We start from the raw sequence: 22,407 nt of genomic DNA, 5'->3' as shown, positions 1-22,407 counted from the left end.
TTTTCTACTTTCATTAGTAGGTTTTGCTTTTGATATACCCTTTTTAGAAGCGGAGATATTCGCTTTTAAATAAAACGTTGACTTTTTCTCCAAATAAGTTTTTTGCCCATTCCGACCCCTGAATATTATCCGACCATCACCAAAATCAATAGGCTTTTTTCTCTGTAGGATCCCCATTAGCCCTTAAAATTTCGTGACGATCCGATCAAAATTGCGACCTGTAGCGTGATTACAAAAAAATGAAAAAATGGGATGTATTGCCGACTATTGTGATATCTCCGTTATGTGGCCACCTACGCCAACCTACTTTGTATCACTGTAAAGATGGGATTTTCTACTTTCATAGTCAGACTTTGTTTTTGGAAGATCCCCAACCGACGCTGTGATATTCGTCATTATTATTAAAATCGCAAAAATAAAAAGTTGGGTTCTATTAGCGTCTATTGCGATATATTCGTTGTTTGATCACCTACGTGAACCTACTTTACATCATTAGAAAGGCGATATTTTCTACTTTCATGGCCAGGTTCTGCTTTTGGTATACCCCATATTAAAGCTGAGATGTTCGCTTAGGAAAAAAACGTTGTCTTTTTTCTCCAAATAAGTTTTTTGCCGATTACGACCCCTAAATATTATCCGACCATCACCAAAATCAATAGGCTTCTTCATCTGTGTGACCCCCATTAACCCTCAAAATTTCGTGACGACGCTATCAAAATTGCGACCTGTAGCGTGATTTCCAAAAAAGTGGAAAAATGGGATGTATTATCGACTATTGCGATATCTCCGTTATTTGGTCACCTGCCCCGACCTAGTTTACATCATTGTAAAGATGGGATCTTCTACTTTCATAGCCAGACTTTGCTTTTGGAAAGTCCGCAACCAAAGCTGTGATATTCGTCATTATAATTAAAATCGCAAAAATGAAAATTTGGGTTTTATTTGCGACTATTGTGATATCTTCGTTGTTTGATCTCCTACGAGAACCTACTTTACATCATTAGAAAGGTGATATTTTCTACTTTTATTGTCAGGTTTTGCTTTTGGTATACCCCGTATAGAAGCTGTGATATTCGCTTTGGAAAAAAACATTGTCTTTTTATCCACATAAGTTTTTTGCCCATTCCGACCCCTAAATATTATCCGACCATCACCAAAATCAATAGGCTTCTTCCCCTCCGGGACCCCCATCAACATCCAAAATTCGTGACGATCCGATCAAAATTGCGACCTGTAGCGTGATTACAAGGTTTAGATGGACAGACGGACGGACGGACACACATAGCCAGATCGACTCAGCTCGTCGAGACATTCATTATACCCTATACCACAATGTGGAAAAGGGTATAATAAGTTTGTTTTCCCAAAAATTCATGTAACGCCGCGAAATATTCGTCGTAGACCCCTCATGTGGTATACCAAACTTCATATCTCGACGAGATAAAGCGATTTAGCGATGTGTGTCCGTCCGTCCGTCCGTCCGTCTGTCCGTCCATTAAAAATTGTAATCAAGCTAGAGGCCGCAATTATGGACCGATTGTCACGAAATTTAGTATGGAGGTCGGGTTTGGACCAGAATAGAACTGATTAGTTTTTGGCGATGATCGTGAAATGTTAAAGGGATGAAATGGACCAAAAACAAAATTTTTGCTCGATTTTGTAGCCGCTCTGTAGGTCGCAATAATAGTCCGATCGGCGCGAAATTTTAAACGTAGTTTTGGTTTTAGATGAAGAAGTAGCGTGCAAGTCAACGGTATGATCGGATAATATTTAGCGGGTTAAATTGATCAAAACTTTTGTGTGAAAATTGGTAAAATTTCTAATGCACATCTTATAACAGCTAGCCCGGAAAGCTAGTGCACAGGGATAGTGGTATAGGGTATCACATGGTCGGCCCCGTCCGACTATAGTCTGTTCTTACTTGTTTTGGTATATATAAGTATGGGTCTACGACCATTATTTCGATGCGTTACAAACTTTTTGGCCAAAACCAACTTATAATACCCTCCCCACATAGTGGTGTAGGGTATAAAAACTGCGCAATATTTGCATGGGTAGTACAAATTTTCAAGTTTATTTGATTCAAACCTATTCTGATGATCGCAAAAATTTGCCACTTTTTTGTACATATTTTATTATAATTGGTATAATATAATTGTTCCACAAACATCCCAGGCGGGACAGGGAGACTTCTCTCATATCAATGAGTGCACGCCGATTCATATTGGCTCAATGATATGGGACCTATTTTTTATTGCCGAGTCCGAACGGCGTGTCTTACAACACCACTTGTAGAGAAGTTTTTCATGGCTTAAATACTCAGGTAATGTTGCCAGCATTACTGAGGGAGAATTTTGCCACCGTTGAAAATTTGGTGTTGCTTGGCCTGGGATAGGACTCCCAAAAAGTAGAAAGTATGGATCTGCAATACGAACACATCAGAAGATATGTATGTACGTATCTGTAGCATGGGTATTTGCGAACACAAATGATGCAGAAATTTGTGTATTTGAGAGAAATTTGTTTCACAAAATGTATTGAGCAATTAGCGTTGACGGACGAAAATCGGTATGGTATGAACCACGAGTCGTACCAGCCGACTGAAATCGCTATAGCAAAACGTATCGTGCTACCAATCTATCTTAGTTCGGCTTATGGAACTAAAAGTTATTTTTACTGCGACCTGCGTCGGATCGTTTAGAAATTTTTGCAGCATGTAGTTTTTGAGAGTCCTATTACCACGGTATAGTTTATTTGGGTTCATGTTAATACTTTCAGAGAAAATTAAAGCCGTACCAATCATACGGCAACCAATAGCTATTGTCCAAATATATGTTGCAGGAAGTACACGATTCAGTCCAAAATATGCACATCGTTGTATTTCTTACAAACTGTTTTGCGAAACATACATATGTTATTCATTTGTTAGGGAATTTTATAAAATTTTCTTCATATAACTTTTGTTCTTCGGAAATTCCATATTTCTCGAGATGATGTCCCAAAAGTACAAAAAAACTTGTGATGTTTACTTATGCTCCCAAAATTATGGCTAAAGTGTATATTTTAATTTGCTTCATCAAAATAATGGTTTATATCATATGTTTTGTTATTTTGAAGATTTTAGACACATTTTCCATCCGAAGGTATAGAAATGTGGCTGCAGACCTTATTAAAAACATTTAAAATTAGGATATAATGCAGCACCCAACTAACTTGACCAACCACCTTATTTTTAAGTTTGGCATTATTACTAGGTAAGCTTCATGATTCATATTGCCCATTTTCGAACAAATTTTGGTAATAACAAAACGCAAATCCACTTAAATATTAAAATTGATGTATGCATGTATGTATGTATGTAGTCAGTCGTATGCAAAATGTGAAACCTAATAACTAAATCATGGCCAATAGTAGTCATTATAAACGTAACCTACATTTATCAGAAATGTCAGAGTAGGCAACAAACTAAATCCTTCAAAATGCCTTCCATATGCTTCCATGTGCGGTTTTTCAAATGCGGGTACATGATTTTTGGCATTGATTGCTGGGATTTATATTGTGAGCTGTGCTGTGCTGTGTGACCAACCATTAAAGAGTACCTATAGCTTATGGCAGGCAGCCTACACATTCATTGTGTAAAAGTCCTTTATTTTAGAACTAAGCATTATCTTAATACGTTGATGGATTTTTCGTGACTAAAATGTTGAGAAGATGAACTTCCATGTTGGTGGTCATGAATTTGCTACGAAAAAAAACACGAAAAACGAGTGAATAAATTTATTGTTCTCTCTATTTGAACATGACCCTCTCACAGACCATCCATCCAACATTAGTTGCTGACAACTGGCCAGATTTTTGTCTTCGTCCGTTTCCCCTTTATGGTTGGCCTACATTAGTTTGAAGGTGTCTGAAACACATACAGTCAACCAAAAAAGTCTACATACACCCTATAAATCTCGGGTTTTATGGGTAAGGGAACATTTTTATGAAAATCCAAGTACATGTTTTATCTCATATCCCTAATAAAGAATATTACATACAACAAAAATATATTCCATAATACGAATAACGGTAAATTCTATAAAAACAAAAAAATTAATAGGGAAAAAGTGTACATACACCCAATGAAATATTAAGATTACCGTAAAATTTATGGAATAAGCAATACAAATTTTACATTTTATTGTTTTATCGAATGTCTCGGGTTGTCTATGATATATTTTAGACAAAATAGGAACATATTTGTGGATTAATTGCCGTTATTTAATGCCAGACTTCGCGTATAGCTCGGTAAGGCGGACCCTTGCAGATTTCTTTGAGTTTTTCAGACTGGTAGTTTATGAAACCCTAGGAAATACAGTGGGACTAATTATTTTGAGACCCTAAAGCGCTTTGAAGTTGTTCTTATGGATAATATATGCTCCTGAGCTTCGATAAATATGTGAATTCCTGAGTTTTTTATAAATTTTGAAGATTTCACAACATTTCAAGGAGAAAATTACATGCAGAAGCCTACGAATTACCTTGTAATAAGGTCTGGTACAATCCTCGAGCATGCCTTGAATCAGCAATGTAAAAGTATCCGACATTTGTTGGGCTTCAAGTGACCCTAACGGTCATAATACGAGGGCATACTAGTTAACAGTGTAAATTTCATACAAATTGCATGCATTCTTTGGTTGTGCTTTTATTTTGATGCTTTGGAAACTTTAGGAGCGGGTTTGGAGAATAATGTTGTACATTTCTGATTGAGTTAAGGTCCAAAAATGTATTACAAAGTAATTCCAAGGTTCTTGCTTGTAATTTGACCCTTGGAATGCTGTGAAAACTATAAAATTTATAAAAAAAACTCAGGGATTCGCATATTTAGCGAAGCTCAGGAGCATAAATTATCCAAAAGAACAACTTCAATGTGCTCTAGGATATCAAAATAATTAGTCCCACTGTATTTCCTGGGGTTTCATAAACTATCAGACTGAAAAACTCAAAGAAATCTGCAAGGGTCCGCCTTAACGAGCTATACGCGAAGTCTGACCTTAAATAACGTCAATTAAAGCACAAATATGTTCCTATTTTGTCAAAAATATATCATAGACAACCAGAGACATTCGATAAAGCAATAAAATGTAAAATTTGTATTGCTTATTCCATAAATTTTACGGTAATCTTAATATTTCATTGGGTGTATGTACACTTTTTCTCTATTAATTTTTTAATGTTTATAGAATTTACCGTTATTTGTATTATGGAATATATTTTTGTTGTATGTAATATTGTTCATTAGGGATATGAAATAGATCTATGTACTTGGTTTTTCATAAATATGTTTCCTTACCCTTAAAACTCGAGATTTATAGGGTGTATGTAGACTTTTTTGGTTGACTGTATGTTGTAGACTCATCATCATCATCATTGTTATTATTGCCATCATGGCCATCATCAGCTTTATTACCAAAGTCAACACACATAGATTCTATTTCATGAGTGTGATAGTTAGCTTCCCTGTTCTTTTTTCTACAACAGTCCATAAAATCACGTAAATCAAAGGTATTTTCAGGAAATTTGTTTCTTTTATCTTCTCTTCTCGACATTAGGTTACAACAGATGTGTGAAAACAAAATTATATTAACATAACATGCCGACGTGATGGATCTATATTTAAATACAGAAATTTGGGGTTTTAGAGGCAAGTGGAGTAAAACTGAAACAAAATAGACTGTTAAAAAATCAAGAATATATCTTCTTCACACAGAAGGATTCTATACCTCCATCAACAATTAGCAAACACAACTATAATTCTTGATAAAAAAAAGTTATAAATATCAGCGACCTGCTTTTGACGTTTATCAATGACTTGGTACAGAAGGTGACATAGGAGTGAACAAGAGGAGCGGCGGATTTAAATGCCCTATAAACAGATCCCTAATTTAAAACAATATATATATATTTGTGGTAAAAAAGTTTTGGAAATTTCCACATAGTAACTTTTTCAAAGAGCGGTGAATATTGTGTACTTCTTACCATTGGTACCTTAGCGCGTATGCTTGTTGTTATGTAAAAAAAATTACAATAACAATCATACGCACGAAGGTAACACCGTTAAGAAATAAAAAATATTGTAAAAATCCAAAACGTTAATTCACAAGAAATTGCAAAGCTCATCTATTTTTAACCGATTTTATTGTTTTTACAGTGTTTTATTTAACTTGCTTTGACCAATCGAACTAAAACTTTGCACACTTTTCAGATTTGGATGACAATACATGAATATGAAATCAAAACCAAAATTGGTCCATTTTTACACTGTTTTACAGTGGTTTATCCAATTTGATTTGAAATCTGGTAACTAGTTTTTCATACAGTTGCAGTTGACCAATCGAACTAATACATTGCTCACTTTTCAGATTTGGATGACAATACTTGAATATGAAATCAAACCAATATTGGTCCATTTTTACACTGTTTTACAGTGTTTTATCTAATTTGCTTTTCAAATGTGGAACTCATTTTTCACACAGTTGCAGTTGGCCAATCGAAATAAAACTTTGCACGCTTTTCAGATTTGGATGACAATACATGAATATGAAATCAAAACAAGTAAAAAAGTATCAGTCGGCTTTGCCGACAGAGATATACCCTCAGCCTATGTGAATTGGAACTTTCATCTACGGACAGATCGAATGTATTTAGGGTCTTTTCAGAATTTTGTGGCACTTTTTGGACATTTGAACATGCCGACAAAAATGTGGAGTATGATTAAAGTTCAAACGTTTTGCGGAGGAGGGAATGGACCGAAATAGTGCATTACGGAAGTGGATCTTATTTTAAAAGTCATATCTTTTCGATAGATATCGCACCCACTAGTCATTTCAGTGGGTTATCGTACACCTGTTGGACCAGTATGCCAGGAATCATGGACTTGTCCACGGAAAATATTTTTTTTCCTTTTATTATTCCACTTGGGAACATAGGGCTTCTATAATACATTTCCATGTTAATCTATCTTGACATATTAATTTTATTTCATCGAAAGATTTATTTATTTTTTTAGATGATTATTAATGGTTCTCCTCCAAGTATTTTTTGGACGTCCGGGTCGACGGCTACCCTGTGGGTTCCATTCCAGGGCTATTCTGGTGACACTGTTAGACGATTTGCGCAGTGTATGGCCAATCCATTTCCATTTTCGTCTGGTAATTTGTTGAAGTATTGGATCTTCATTTGTCTGTCTTAACAGTTCGTCGTTTGATATAGTGTTTGGCCAAAACACTTTCAGTATAATACGGAGACATTTGTTTACAAATGTTTGCAATTTGTGCGCCAAACTGTTGGTCATTAGCCAAGTCTCGCTTCCATACAGCAATGTTGATTTGACACAGCTGTTAAAAAGTCGAAGTTTCGTATTTTTTGAGATGTGGACTGATTTCCACGTTCTTCTCAAGCGACCGAATGCTGATCTGGCTTTGTTTATCCGATTGCTAACATCCTCGCTTACTCCACCATCTGCTGACATGATGCTACCGAGGTAGCAGAAGGTTTTGACATATTTTATGGGATTATTGTCAATCATAAAGCTGTTTGCGCTAATATTCATATTTATTCGCATCGCATATGTTTTTTCAATGTTTATTTCTAGGCCGACAGTCTTTGCAATTTTAATGAGGTCGTCTAATTTGCTTTGCATTTGATTAAAATTGTGTGACAATAAGCATATGTCATCGGCATAATCAAGATCCTCCAACTGCCTGTCAAAGGTTCAATTAATACCTCTTTATTTGGAACATAAATATAACATAATCTCATCCAAAACTGCTGCAAATAAAAGGGGGGAGAGGGGGCAACCTTGTTTAACTCCCGCGTTCGTATGGAAGGATTCGCTTGTGAGGCCGCTATGACGAACGTGGAGTGTGGTACTCTCGTACATTGATTTGATAATATTTATTATTTTCTGCGGCACCCCTTTTGCTGTTAGTGTTGCCCATATAGCATCGCGGTTTATAGAGTCGAAAGCTTTTTTGAAATCTACAAATATGAGATACAGTGGAGTTTTCCATTCTATGGGTTGCTCTATTATTATGCGCAGTGTATTAATTTGATCTAAGCAGCTACGGTTTGGTCGAAACCCTGCTTGTTCGTCACGCAGAGACTTCTCTATGTTCTGCAATCTATCATTTAGAAGGATGGACATTAATTTGTAAACTGTGTTTAATATGGTTATGCCTCTCCAGTTATCACAGACAGTTAGGTCATTTTTCTTTGGCCGTTTTATGATGGCTCCTTTCGACCATGTTGCTGGAAATTGCTCATTTGCCCAGATGTCTTTTACATAAGGTTCTAAAATGTTTGCTGATGCTGTGGGATTTGTTTGGAGTAGTTCGAGGGGTATGCCGTCTTCTCCTGGTGATTTATTGCGCTTTAGTTTTAATATGGCGTCTCTTATCTCTTCTACGGTGGGCGTATGTACATCTATCGAAACGTTAATGGGGGTATTCACATTCAGATGAATAGGGAAATTTTGATTGTTGTCATGATCAATATTACTTATACGTTCGAAGTGTTGTTTCCATAGATGGATTTGATCCTCGGGATTAGTGACTATCTGTCCGTTGGAATCTTTTAGCCCTCGATTAGCTCGTACACTGTTGTTGCATAATCGGCCTATTAACTGGTGGACTTTCCTGGCATCGTTCGCTCCTGCTGCAGCCTCAGCTTCGATGGCTATGTTTTCGATATATTTTCTTTTATCGGTTCTGGCTGCTTTTTTTACTGCTTTTGCTATTATTTTGTATTGCTGGTTGGTATTGAAGTTTCCGAGTAGTCTTTCCTTTAGGGTATTCCTTTCCTGTATTAATTTCCAGGTGTTGTCAGATATCCAGATTTTTCTTGCTTCTTTCTTCCTGTATCCTATTTCCTTTTCCGCGATTGTTTTCAACGCGTTTACTGATTCCTCCCATGGTTTGTTGTTAGTGGGTATACATGTTTCTAGAAGTTCACTGACCGTCTCTCTCTTCTGATTATTGTTATTAAGTATCTTCACATCGAGTTGCCTACCTATCTTCTTCGATTTACGTTTTTAGTTGTGACGGAGCTTTATTTTAATCGTACCAATTAAAAGTTCGTGGTCAGTGTCCATATCTGCTCCTCGTTTTGTGCGCACGTCCTGTAAGGAACCTCTCCATTTGCGACTGATGCAAAGATGATCAATTTGGTTATGGGTTTGACTATTTGGGGATGTCCAAGTGTATTTGTGTATGTCTTTGTGAGGGAATATGGACCCACCAATTATGAGGTCGAATGTTTGGCAGAGTTCTATAAGACGATCACCGTTGTTGTTCTTTATGCCTAGGCTATGTTTTCCCATTACGTGCGTAATACCCTTATTTTCGGTTCCGATTTTAGCATTAAAGTCTCCAATGAGCACAATTATGTCGCGATTAGGGTTGTTTCGTAGCGTTGCGTTCAGTTGGTTGTAAAACTCGTCTTTTATTAAGGAGTCGGCATCCTCTGTCGGAGCGTAGCCTTGTATAATGGAGACACATTTTTTGACGTTGCTTCGGAATCTTGCAGTGATTATGCGATCCGATATGGCAAGCCAGGAAATCAGAGATGTTCGATTTTGTTTTGAGATTAATAAACCGATCCCGCTTTCGCCTCTAGTCTCCTTACCGCAGTATATGACCAGGTTCCCTTCTTCAGTTATTAGTTCGTTACTTCCGTTCCATCGCATTTCACTGATACCTGTGATATCCAGTTTGAACTTAGCAGTTTGAGCTTCTAATTGTGCTAGCCTTGATGGTTCCCGGAGCGTCCTTACATTCCATTGAGCGATTCTTATCCGTTTCCGTGTGCTTAAGGTCGTCATCGTTATTTTGGTGTTGTTTTCTGTATTATTTGAAGTTTCAGTAATCGATTGAGTTTCGAGTAAGAGAGTGATTGGCCCTCTGTACCCTATGACGATGTTGGGGCTGCCAACTTGCAGGTGCCGTCCCACCTGTTCTAGTGTACACATTTGTATAGCGAATCGTTTGATCCAAGCTGACATCCGCTTTCCGCTGTACAGAAGCCATAGATGTGGATCCCACAACGCCAACTGTTTTTCAAACGCAACCATACCAGCTTTCTAAGCCTTTGCTTGCCATTTGTACTAAGGGACCAGCTGCCGTCCCTTAGGCTAGGTTTTGGTCACCCTCGGGTATTTTATTTCCCCGATGTCCGCCATAGATATCTATGATGAACGTTCCCCAATTCGCCAATGGGAGGGTCCCGATGGAGGATCTAGCAAACCCCACACGGAAAATATAATATAAAATAAAGGTACCTTACAAGGTTTTGAACCATGCTCTGTCAGATTTTTTGGTGGTGTTTTCTCTGTCTCTTATAGTTTCTGAGATATTAAGATGCCAGTATGATCCATATCCGCTTTGTCTCCCAAAAAATCTTGTCGTTTTGTTCCATATTCATAAAGCCTGGCGTATGGAACAAAACAACTTTGAACTTTTTGGTTCCATATCCATGTCGTTTTGCGTATGGAACAAAAAGAGACAAAAACCAATTGTTCCACACCAAAAATGATGGCGTTTGGAACAAAAAATTTCCATTTTTTGCCAAGTTGCGAATAATGTGGCGTATGGAACAAATTGTTTTGAAGGACTTGTTTTAAAAACTTAAGAATAATAGTTTCGAAATCCAAATATTTTCGAATATTGTGTTGTTATATGAAAACGAAAATTTATCAATCGTTTAAACAAAAAATCCCTAGTTTAAATACAAAACTTTGATGTAAGTCCACAAAAATATATGCAAAAACGTCCATTCGACTTGAAGCTAGTGTGGACACCGCCTAAGAAAAAACGCGTTTAAATGTTTTATGTTACCTTAGAAATGCAAAATATCAATCCGTTTTGTCCGATCGAAATTTTTACCACAAAAAATAGTGATAAGTGGGGGCAATCCCTTAAATAAATGTTAAGAAAACCTATAATACTGGCCCTTATTGCATTTATATGAGAAAAATAAATGATTGTTAAATATTGAATTTTCTTCGACCTTTTTGTTATACAATGTTGTTTTCATTAAATCAAGCTCGAGGTCATTTGTTATTAATATTTTTTATTTATTTTCGATATTTCGCAATTTCTTGAATTGCATCTTCAGGAATTATGATCTACAACAAAGGTAACAAATATAGAAAAATATAAAAAACATGAATATCACAGTAGTTTAATAAGCTATAACAAGAAAAAAAAAAAAAAAAAAAAAAAACATACTAACAGTTCGCAATAATCACGTAAAAATAAAAAACACAAGCATTTACTTAAAGCTAGGGTAGCATCACTACCATCGTCTTCTAATGTAAATATTGCACTGACTATTTATTTGAATATTGCGATCTCCTTATGTTCTTAGCTTTGCTAATTAAACCTCTGTAACAAAGAGCACTGTTGTCGACGCACAGAGGGGTGAGATTTCAAAAAACGGAGATTAATTCAAAAAATTAAATTCGGTTTTTGGTATAGCTGTCGTAACATGGTTATAGGGTACAAAATTCTACGTCTCTAACCAAAATGTCAAGATCATATGTTGTTTACTTTTATAGTTACACGATGTTAAAGTTGAAGATTTATTTACAATTTCAAAAGTAGCATAAAAAAATTAAATTTTCTTGTGTTTAAAGTGTGATATCTTGTTTTTATGCATCGAAAGTGATCATTATAGAATGGAATCTTCAACTACAGGTAATTATGAGAATTTTAGTCAAATATTATTATAGCAAAAGAAGTTTAGAAACATAATTAAAAATTAATTTAAAACTTGTCCATATTTTCCCTATTTTTGATAAGTATATAGAGTATTAAAAAAAAGTGGCGCGAAGTAGCGCGATAATGATAATTTTGTATTTTAGTCCTGAGTGTTGTCTTGTGAAATCAACTCATAACTCGTGCCGTTTTTTGCCGTTTTTTTTTTATTGAAGAAATGGTGAACAAAGTCATTTAAGCAAAAATCTACTTTATTAGTTTATTTTGTTCTCGTTTTCTATGTTTTGTTTGTTGTTTTTGAAGTTTTTATTTGACTTGGGATTTCTGTTTACACCCTACATAAGGCAATGTATAAACAACAAGTTATGATAACAAAAACTATTAGGTATGCTTACATATTAACAGTTGGATAGATTTTTGTCTTGATTTTTAACATCATCAATTCCATTTTATTAGCAATTAGAAAATCATAGTTATTGTAAGTAATATGTAAGGCGTTCAAATATCGGTGAAGTCGAATACTATTTTGTTTTGTAAACATTTCCATATGTGTAATGTACGTGTGTTATGTCCAATATTGAAAGTGATGTGAATAAATTTATTTGAGTAATCGGTAGAATTCAAATGCTTCACGCAGTAGATTTTTATAAGTCTATCTAATCATTCTAGGAATTAACACCCACACACAGGTGTTCTCTCGTCGCAGTCTATACGAAATTTTTTGTAATGCGAAATGTTCGAAATTCCATGAAAAAATTAATATTTTAAAAGACGAAATAAAAAAACATATCGCTCCTTTTGATATGAATGATTTCGAAATTAAATTCAAAATGTTCGTTTTGGAATTTAAAAAAAGATGGGATAAATCCAATAGACGCGATGCTCGATTTTCTGAGACATATAAAGATTGGCTAGATAGTTCCATAACATTTGTTAATAAATCCACAAAGAAAAGAGGTCGTAAGGAAATGGAATTTGATGAATGCTCACACAAAACGAAAACAAAAAGATGCAAGGACTTAAGGGATAACACTCCTCTCTCACTACTGAGTTATGCCACTCAAGTTAGTCTACGCACTGCTGGTCACCTAGAAGCATCAAAAATTGTTAAAAGTGTAACGTCTACCCCATCCGAAGCTGGGAAATATACGGCAAAATTTACGTCACAAGATAGGGTAACACAAATGAGCCCAGAAGCAGCACTCATAGTTATGATTGATGCAAAGCTAACACGAAGCCAATATGATATAATTAGAAAATCAGCTCCGGAAAAATTTCCTTCGTATACTTCTGTGCAGCAAGCCAAAAAACTGTGTTACCCTGAGGCAATATCAGTGTCGGAAACATTCGCCAAAATAAACCTACAGGAACTCCTCAATCACACTGTTGAGCGATTGATTCTCCTTCAAGTAGATGTTATTTCCACCTTAACGGATGAAGAACTTTCGGACACAATTCTATACACCAAGTGGGGCTTTGATGGCAGTTCTGGGCACAGCTCATATAAACAAGCATTTCATGGCCATGAATGCAGTGACGCATCTGTATTCATCACATCCATAGTTCCTATTAGACTAGTGTGCCAAAATAAGATAATTTGGCAAAACCCTCGCCCATCTTCTACTCGATTTTGCAGACCACTTAAAATCGAATTTATAAAAGAATCTGCATCTGTTTCCAGAGAAGAAAAAATTAGAGTTGAAAATGAAATCGCTTCCCTTGTAAAATCTACAGTATGCATTGAAAAAAAATTAGTTAATGTAAGTCACAAGCTTATGATGGTAATGGTTGACGGAAAAGTATGTAATGCAATCACAGATACAAAGTCAACACAAAAGTGCTATATATGTGGATCATCCTCCAAGGAATTTAATAATATTGAAAAAATGATCAAAGTGGAAATTAATGTAGATGCTCTGGAATTTGGTCTGTCCATATTGCATGGTTGGATCCGTTTTTTCGAATGTCTTATCCACTTGGCATATAAATTGCCTATTAAAAAATGGCAAGCAAGGACGAAGGCAGACAAAGAAATTGTACAAGAAAACAAACTTAGAATTCAAAAAGAATTTCGAACCAAAACTGGGCTCATTATTGACCAACCAAAACCAGGCTTTGGCAACTCAAATGATGGTAACACTGCCAGAAGATTTTTTGATAATTCAGAAATATCTGCACAGATTACAAAGATTGATAAACAACTTATCAAAAATATGCATATCATATTAATAGCAGTGTCCTCTGGGCAGGATATAAATGTTGAAAAATTTAGGGAATTTTCATACAACACTGCTAAACTTTTTGTTAGTGAATACCCATGGTACAGAATGCCGCCAACTCTGCATAAATTTTTCATACATGGACCAGAAATAATTTCCCATGCTTTATTGCCTATAGGCCAACTTTCTGAGGAAGCTCAGGAAGCTAGAAACAAAGATTTCAAAAACTACAGAGAACATTTTTAACGAAAATGTAGTCGGGAAGAATGTAACAGAGACATTTTAAATAGATTACTCTTAAGCTCAGATCCAATCATTAGTGGGAAATCAAAATTGCAATCAAAAAAGGTTCAGCATCTTCCAGAAGCAGTAGTCGAGTTACTGATCTTACCTTCATGTATGACAAATGAGCCAGATGAAGACAACGAAGCCGATGCATGGGAACTTGATGAATCCTGAAATATTTTGGTACTATATTTAGAAATAATATCGTATACAAAATTATTCATGCAGTTTTGCTTTTTTCAGATATGAAGCCTTTATTGCAGCTGCAGTTTCAAATAACTTCGACGTCGAAAAGGATCGATAATCCAACAATAAAATTAATGTATACATATATGTATATATACCTATACATATAAACAAATACCTGTACATAAACACATATACCTATCTAGTATCACAAACATTTTTTTTCAATAATAAATATTTTTCGTCAAAATCTTTAAGCAATGTTTTCAACGAATAAAATATTTTTGTTCTGACATGTACTCAAATTTTGTTTTTTTATAATGATCTGGATGTGAACTTTATAAAAATAATGAAATTGGAACAGTAGAATGCTTCCCTGAATTAATCTCCGTTTTTTGGGATCTCACTCCACTGTGCGATGGTAGTGATGCTACCCTAGCTTTAAGTAAATGCTTGTGTTTTTTATTTTTACGTGATTATTGCGAACTGTTAGTATGTTTTTTTTTTTTTTCTTGTTATAGCTTATTAAACTACTGTGATATTCATGTTTTTTATATTTTTCTATATTTGTTACCTTTGTTGTAGATCATAATTCCTGAAGATGCAATTCAAGAAATTGCGAAATATCGAAAATAAATAAAAATTATTAATAACAAATGACCTCGAGCTTGATTTAATGAAAACAACATTGTAGAAAAATAAATGTTTAATTTAAAGTCCTGATTTTTAAACTCCACAGTAGCACTTCATATAAGGGAGGTGGAACACGATTGACAAAAAATTTTTTGGTTGAACTGTGACAAAACGTGTTCCATGTGACACAAACTGCCAAAAACAGGAAAAAAAGATTCCATGGAACAATTCAGCAACTTTTCGCAATTATAAAAATTGGCCATAACTTCTAGACTATCACAGATATCTGACTAAAATAAACTACTGATATATTCTATGAGTTTAGTTAAGTAGAACTGAGCTCTTAAAGTATTGGATTATTGCACCATTTTTATTCCTGTATGGCCTTAAGCATTAACTTGAGTTTTTCTCGAACCAGGCAAATGGCGTATGGAACAGTTAAGCATGACACCGACGAAATGTTGAACTTTTGTGGGGGAGGTATCCTAAGGAGAGGACCGATAAGGTCCATTTTAGAAGTTAAACTAAGTTTGGACAAAATATGACGAAGGCCAAATTTTGGACCAAATCTCCAACTACTACATATGGTTCGACTTTCGGGCTGTTTCCACAAGACGTATGGACTTGCCATTGAAAAAACTTTTACCGTAGTAATTGGGAGAGCGATTGCAACTTGCTTCAACAGTGTTCACGTTCGTGAAGCGCCGTTGTTTTTGGATGCCTTGGCGGCGAAGACGAAGTGGCAACATTTTCTGGAGATAACTTTCTGGATGTGGCAACCCCGTTGTGAGATGTCACTCGCTCTACATTTTTGAGCGAATATTGCCTTTGTCGTTGTAAATGAAGTTACAAATATATAGTTGGTTTTTTGTTCGTTTTAGCGCAAAGACGCTTTCGATTAAAATTATTGAATTATCGTTTTGAATTTCGTTATTCGAGCGCGCTGTCGTTTTTGGCGCTATTGCTTCAATAAATTAAATTAAAATATTCGGCCATTTTTATAAATAAAAAATAATTTGAATTTGTTCTCACTTTAATATTTAATAAAAGGAAAGTGTTTTATTTACACCCGATATTGTTCGTATAAAAAGAGTGTTTTTTTATTCCTTTTTATTTCTTTTGCGTGTGTTGTGCCTTTTTTCCTCTCTTCGTTGGCTCCAATTTTGCTCCCCAGCTGCCGCTTTATTTTGTTGTTGGAATTCGTCCAAATAGTTTCGAGAAGAAACATAGTCCTTCGAGCCGGATCCGGAGCAAGAGGAGCAAATTTGCCTTATTTTGGAAAAAAGGTATTTTTTAATTTATTTTTATATAAATTTCAATAGTTTTATTGAAAATTTATTGAAATTAAAATTTATTAAATTTGCAATAATATTGCATTGTTGGCCGGCCACCTAATACTTCAGATTAGTGGTTGGCAACGCGGTTCAACTGATCGACGTTGTGAGAGAAAAGCACAAACAACTATCACTGTTGTGCTTCTTCTTCCCTATTCTCTCTTCTAGTTTGTTTTGGTTTTTTATTCCGTCGGGAATTGAAGTGGAAAAATAATAATTTTTATTTAATAATAAAAAATACTAAAAGGCAATTGAGCAAGTGGAAATAGTTAAAAATATTGTAAATATTTTAATGATATTGCAGTGGTCGGTGTTGTGATGAATTAGAAATAATTTCGTTGAAAGATCGTTGCTAGTGTTGCTGCTTATAGTTTGTGTTGTTGTGTTGGACAGACGGCAAATTGAATTAACAATTTTTTCGTCGAAAAGGTTATAATTTTTTCAATCATTGAAGTGATAATATTTTCAAAGCAAACCAAAAATATTTTATACGTTTTTGCGATGCATGTTTTGATAATCTATTCGTGAATAGTTATTTGCCGAAATTTGTGCTCTTCTGTGTTGAAAAGTCATAGGGGAGACTTGTAATAAGAAGTTGTGTCAATTTGCTACCAAGAATTGTAACATTGTGGACTTTTTGCATTGCAATTTCTGCTTTTTTTATTTACCTGCGAGTCGCAATTTTATTTTTGTTTATTTTTGTGAAAATTGCGTTTTTTATTTACCAATTAGATTTTTACTTTTGACCGATAAACACTAACAACTAACACTGGTCTCCTTCTTGTTAGTTGATTGTGTGTTTTGGTTTTTTTCTTTCTCTTTCTTATTATTATTTTTGCAAGTCATTTTCATTATTTTATTAAATTAAAATATTTTTAAAAAGTGAACGTGCAAAGTTGTGGGAAAACGCAAAATAAAAATAATTTTGTGATCGCTAGTGCTGCTGGTAAATAGTGATAGAATATTTGGAGTTGAAACAGACGGACGGACATTTGAGAAAAAAGAATAATTCCGTTTGTGTGTTTCATTTAATTGAAATTGCAATTTTGTTTTGTGTTTTTGATCCAACTCATTCTTGGCTGTTTGTTGTTGTCCATTGCTATTGATAGTGCGATATAAGTGGAAAGAAGACTCGTCATAAAAAGGTGACTCTTCCTTCATTTAATAGTTATTTAATTTTTGTCTTCAAAATTGACATTTCCATTGTACTAGCTGCTTTTTGGGAAATTTTGTTGTTTGCAGACATTTTGCGATACAAAAACGTTATTTTGAGTGAAAAACTTGCATTTTAAAATTGATTAAAATAGTTTTTTATAATTTTTCGTCAGAATTTTGAAACTTTTCTTAAGCAAAATGTCCCAGCCAATCATTCTTGTGAAATTTAAAAAGCTTGCGGCTCTATTCCTCGATTTTGAGAAGGAATATAATGACATTCTTCCTAGTAATCATACGATGTTCACCATAGAACTTCGAAAGGAAGAGTTTAAGGGGCTTTGGCAGAAGGTTAGAGCAGCTTATGAACAGTTTTGTGTTGAGGGTGATGGAAGCAACGAAGAAAAAGAAGCATCATCACTTTTTAAGCAATGTAGAGAAGCGTACATTGCTTGCGCAGCTCAAATGGGTGAGTTGTCTCAGACATTTTCGAACCAATCTGGTCTGACCTCGACAATGCCTAATAGTAACCAGGCACCAGGTTCATTTGAAAGCATAATACCAGATCACCGTTTGCGTTTGCCGGCTTGTACTACGGAGATATTCTATGGTGACTATCTCTCTTGGCCGTCCTTTAGGGACATGTTCACCGCGGTGTACATCAACTGTAAGTCTATCACGCCTGTCGAAAAGTTATTCTATTTGCGACAAAGTACGCAGGGTGAAGCCTTAGAAATAGTCAAAAAATCTCCACTGACTAATGAAGGGTTCGAAAATGCTTGGTCAAATCTTAAAGACAGGTATGAGAACAAGAGGATTTTGGTGAATAGCCAGTTGAAGATCTTGTTTAATCTGGTGGCTGTAAGAAGCGATTCGGCTAGTGAGATTAAACGCCTCCAAAGGGATATTAATAATTGCATTACATCCCTAAAGTTTCACCAGATTGATGTTGATAGTTGGGACCCGATATTTGTGTTTTTATGTTCCACAAAACTTCCTGTTAACACTTTGTCGTTGTGGGAGCAAACAGTCAGTAATAAGACTGAAGTTTCGAAATGGTCAGATTTGGATAGCTTTTTAACTGCCAGGTTTCAATCGTTGGAAACCGTTTTTGATTTGACAAACACCGCACCCATAGCTGATTCTGAAGAAATGCCTTCTCCGAACAAAAAATTGAAACATTACGGTTCCAAGTTAAACAAAAGGTCTTGTTTTATTTGTTCAGAGGACCACATATTGAAATATTGCCAAACCTTTTTGAAAATGAATCAAAATGAAAAGTTTCGAGCGGTTAAAAGGAACAATCTTTGCATAAGGTGTTTTGGTAGTAACCATTTGCTAAAGGAGTGTTTTAGCAGCTCCAGTTGTTCAATATGCCATGGAAAACATCATACGATGTTGCATAGGGAATCGCACCATTCGAATTTGGATTCCAATGCTGAAGTTGATGTTAGGCCTAGTACCAGCCAACAGGCGAATGTACAAAATTGTTTTGCTAGTACTCGCAATCGAATTTTATTGGGCACAGCTCTCGTTAATATCGATATTAATGGAATTTTTTATACAGCTAGGGCATTAATTGATCCAGGCTCCCAGGCCACATTTATTACTGAAAAATTACAGCGTCGTCTCAATTTGCCCGCCAAAAAAGTCAATGCAAATGTTTCGGGACTAAATGATGCATCAGTTGGATCTTCAATGAGACAATGCAAATTTGTTTTGAAATCTCCCCATAATGAGGAATTCGATGTTGATATCTCCGCTTATGTATTGCCAAAATTAACAGCAAATTTGCCTAGTTACTCGATAGCTTTTCCTGATTCGCTTTCGTTGGGAATTGTACCGCTAGCTGATCCCAAATTTGGGAAAAGTAGCCAGGTAGATATTTTGATTGGAGGTGATATTTATCCTCAGATTTTGTTGGATGGCGTACGAAGAAATATTTTGAATTCTCTCGTGGCCCAAGAAACTATTTTTGGTTGGGTGCTTACGGGACCAATTTCTGAGACAATTTCTCTGGTCTCATGTGGCACATTGGTAGATAGTGAGCTACCTCATGTTGTGAAATACAGTCCACAAATTAATCGTTGTGAAAAGAAGCATGGTTTAGATATTCGGTCAGTTGATAAAATGCCGCATTTAAAGGGAATGGGACTTTGTTCGTCCGTATCCCAATCAATGAAAGGACCTAGTTCGTCCTATACATTAACTGGGCCTGGACCTCGTTCGTCCAAAGCCATTGTAAATAGTGGACCTCGTTCGTCCAAAGTAAATTGGAATAATAATTTTTCTAAAGTTGTTTCCAAAATGGACCTAGTTCGTCCAAGGAGAAAAGCAAAAATGGACCTAGTTTGTCCAACGGTATTGCTAAAGCGAAGCTCGTTCGTTCGGAACCGTAAATGGAAAGGAACCTAGTGCCCTGAGGTCGCAGCCAATAGCATGCCAGCCTTTTACAGAAGGAAGAGATACGGATAAAGACGACCCAAATTTAATGATGCGAATCAATGGTTCCTGTCCCAGAAACCAATTTGTTGATAGCGGACCTAGGAAATTGCTTTGAGGTTGAGTACGGAATCCAGTCTTAATTTTGTTTGTCGCTGGGTATATAAATTTATATTGGTAATCGTGGCGAAGAGCCACATCATTTATTTTAATATCTTTTGTTTTTATTTTTGTTCGAGCCTTTTCAGAACTTGCGATTCCGAAAGACTGAACGGGGGCCGGGATGTTCACGTTCGTGAAGCGCCGTTGTTTTTGGATGCCTTGGCGGCGAAGACGAAGTGGCAACATTTTCTGGAGATATCTTTCAGGATGTGGCAACCCCGTTGTGAGATGTCACTCGCTCTACATTTTTGAGCGAATATTGCCTTTGTCGTTGTAAATGAAGTTACAAATATATAGTTGGTTTTTTGTTCGTTTTAGCGCAAAGACGCTTTCGATTAAAATTATTGAATTATCGTTTTGAATTTCGTTATTCGAGCGCGCTGTCGTTTTTGGCGCTATTGCCATTTTTATAAATAAAAAATAATTTGAATTTGTTCTCACTTTAATATTTAATAAAAGGAAAGTGTTTTATTTACACCCGATATTGTTCGTATAAAAAGAGTGTTTTTTTATTCCTTTTTATTTCTTTTGCGTGTGTTGTGCCTTTTTTCCTCTCTTCGTTGGCTCCAATTTTGCTCCCCAGCTGCCGCTTTATTTTGTTGTTGGAATTCGTCCAAATAGTTTCGAGAAGAAACAAACAGAAATCAAAGTTAGCCAAGAGCAGGTCTTAAAGTGAACTTATCCGAAATTTTGTGTGGGAGGTACCCGAAGGAATGGGCAAATATAGTCCATATTCAAACCTGATCTATATCTGGTAGATATAGATATTAGGATACGTAAAGTATGGACCAATTCGGTCCGCGTCTTAAAGAGTTATCGTGCGCAAAATTTTTCCAAACATTTTTGGGCTTTTGTGGGGGAGGTACCTGAAGAAGTGGACCGATATGGTTTATCTTCGAACTTAAACTAAGTTTGCACAAAATATTACGAAGGCCAAATTTTGTACCAACTCGGCAGATCCTTTCAAGAGTTATTTTGCAAATCGGTTAATTTCTTTAAGAGTTATCGTGCGTACAAAATTTTCCGAACTTTTGTGGGGAAGGTACCGGGAGGAGTGGAGCGATATAACCCATCTTCGAACTTAAACTATGCTTGGACAAAATATTACGAAAGCCAAATTTTGGACCGAATCGGTTGATCCGTTCGAGAGTTATCGTGCGCTCCAGCCCGACAGACGGACGTACATTGATAAATCAACTCCAAACACATTTCGTCCAAAAATACTTGGGGTGTAAAACCATTATTTCGATGAAGAACATTTTTCCCGTATGGAAGTCTATATACCCTCGTTAGCATAATTGCTGAGGGTATAAAAACTGTTCTCGTCGTAATTGAAGCATTGAATGCAAGTAGTTTCAACAAAAATCAAAGTGATTCGAGAGCAGGTCTTAAAGTGTGGGAGGTACCCGAGGTAGTGAACAAATATAGTCCATATTCGAACCTGGTAGATATATTAAGATATGTAAAATATGGACCAAATCGGTCACTTCCTTCAAGAGTTGTCGGAGGAGGTACCTGAAGGAGAGGACATATGTGACCTATCTGCGAACTTAAACTTAGTTTTTACAAAATATTACGAAGGTCAAATATTGAATCGAATTGGTTGATCCGTTCGGGAGTTGTCTTGCGCTCCGATCACTACACGCGGTGTTATAGGGTTTTTTGCGCCCTTCAGGCTCTTTACTCAGGAAATATGGACATGCCCCTGATGAAAATTGTACCGTCGTATGGGGAACAGTGAATTCAAGTTGTTACAACAATAATCAAAGTGATTCGAGATCAGGTCCTAATCTGAACTTATCCGAAATTTTGTGTGGTAGCTACCTGAAGGAGTGTACCATATTGGAACCTCATATAAGTCTGCTAGAAATTGTATGATGTGGAAAGTATGGACCAAATCAGCTACTCCCTTCAAGAGTTATCGGGCGCACAAATTTGGCTAAATCAACTCCAAATTGTCTGAAACATATTTCGTCCAAACATACTCGGTTTCAAAACCGTTATATCGATGTGGCACATTTTGCCCGTATAAAAGTGTATATACCCCCGTTAGCATAAATGCTGAGGGCATAAAAATGTATGTATTTTTTTAGTAAAAGGTTTTAGAAAATTCCATATGGTATCCTTTTCAAAGATAGCAAAGAGCGTTGAATATTGTACCTTACTGCGTATTTGTGAAGTTTCAGAATTTTAATTTATTTTTGCGCAGAATAACAAAACATCAACTGCAAATAACAG

This window comes from Musca autumnalis, unplaced genomic scaffold (genome assembly GCF_047663935.1).
Source record: "Musca autumnalis isolate F117 unplaced genomic scaffold, ASM4766393v1 scaffold_1, whole genome shotgun sequence".
Lineage (NCBI taxonomy): Eukaryota > Metazoa > Arthropoda > Insecta > Diptera > Muscidae > Musca > Musca autumnalis.
Note: the sequence above shows the minus strand (reverse complement) of the source record.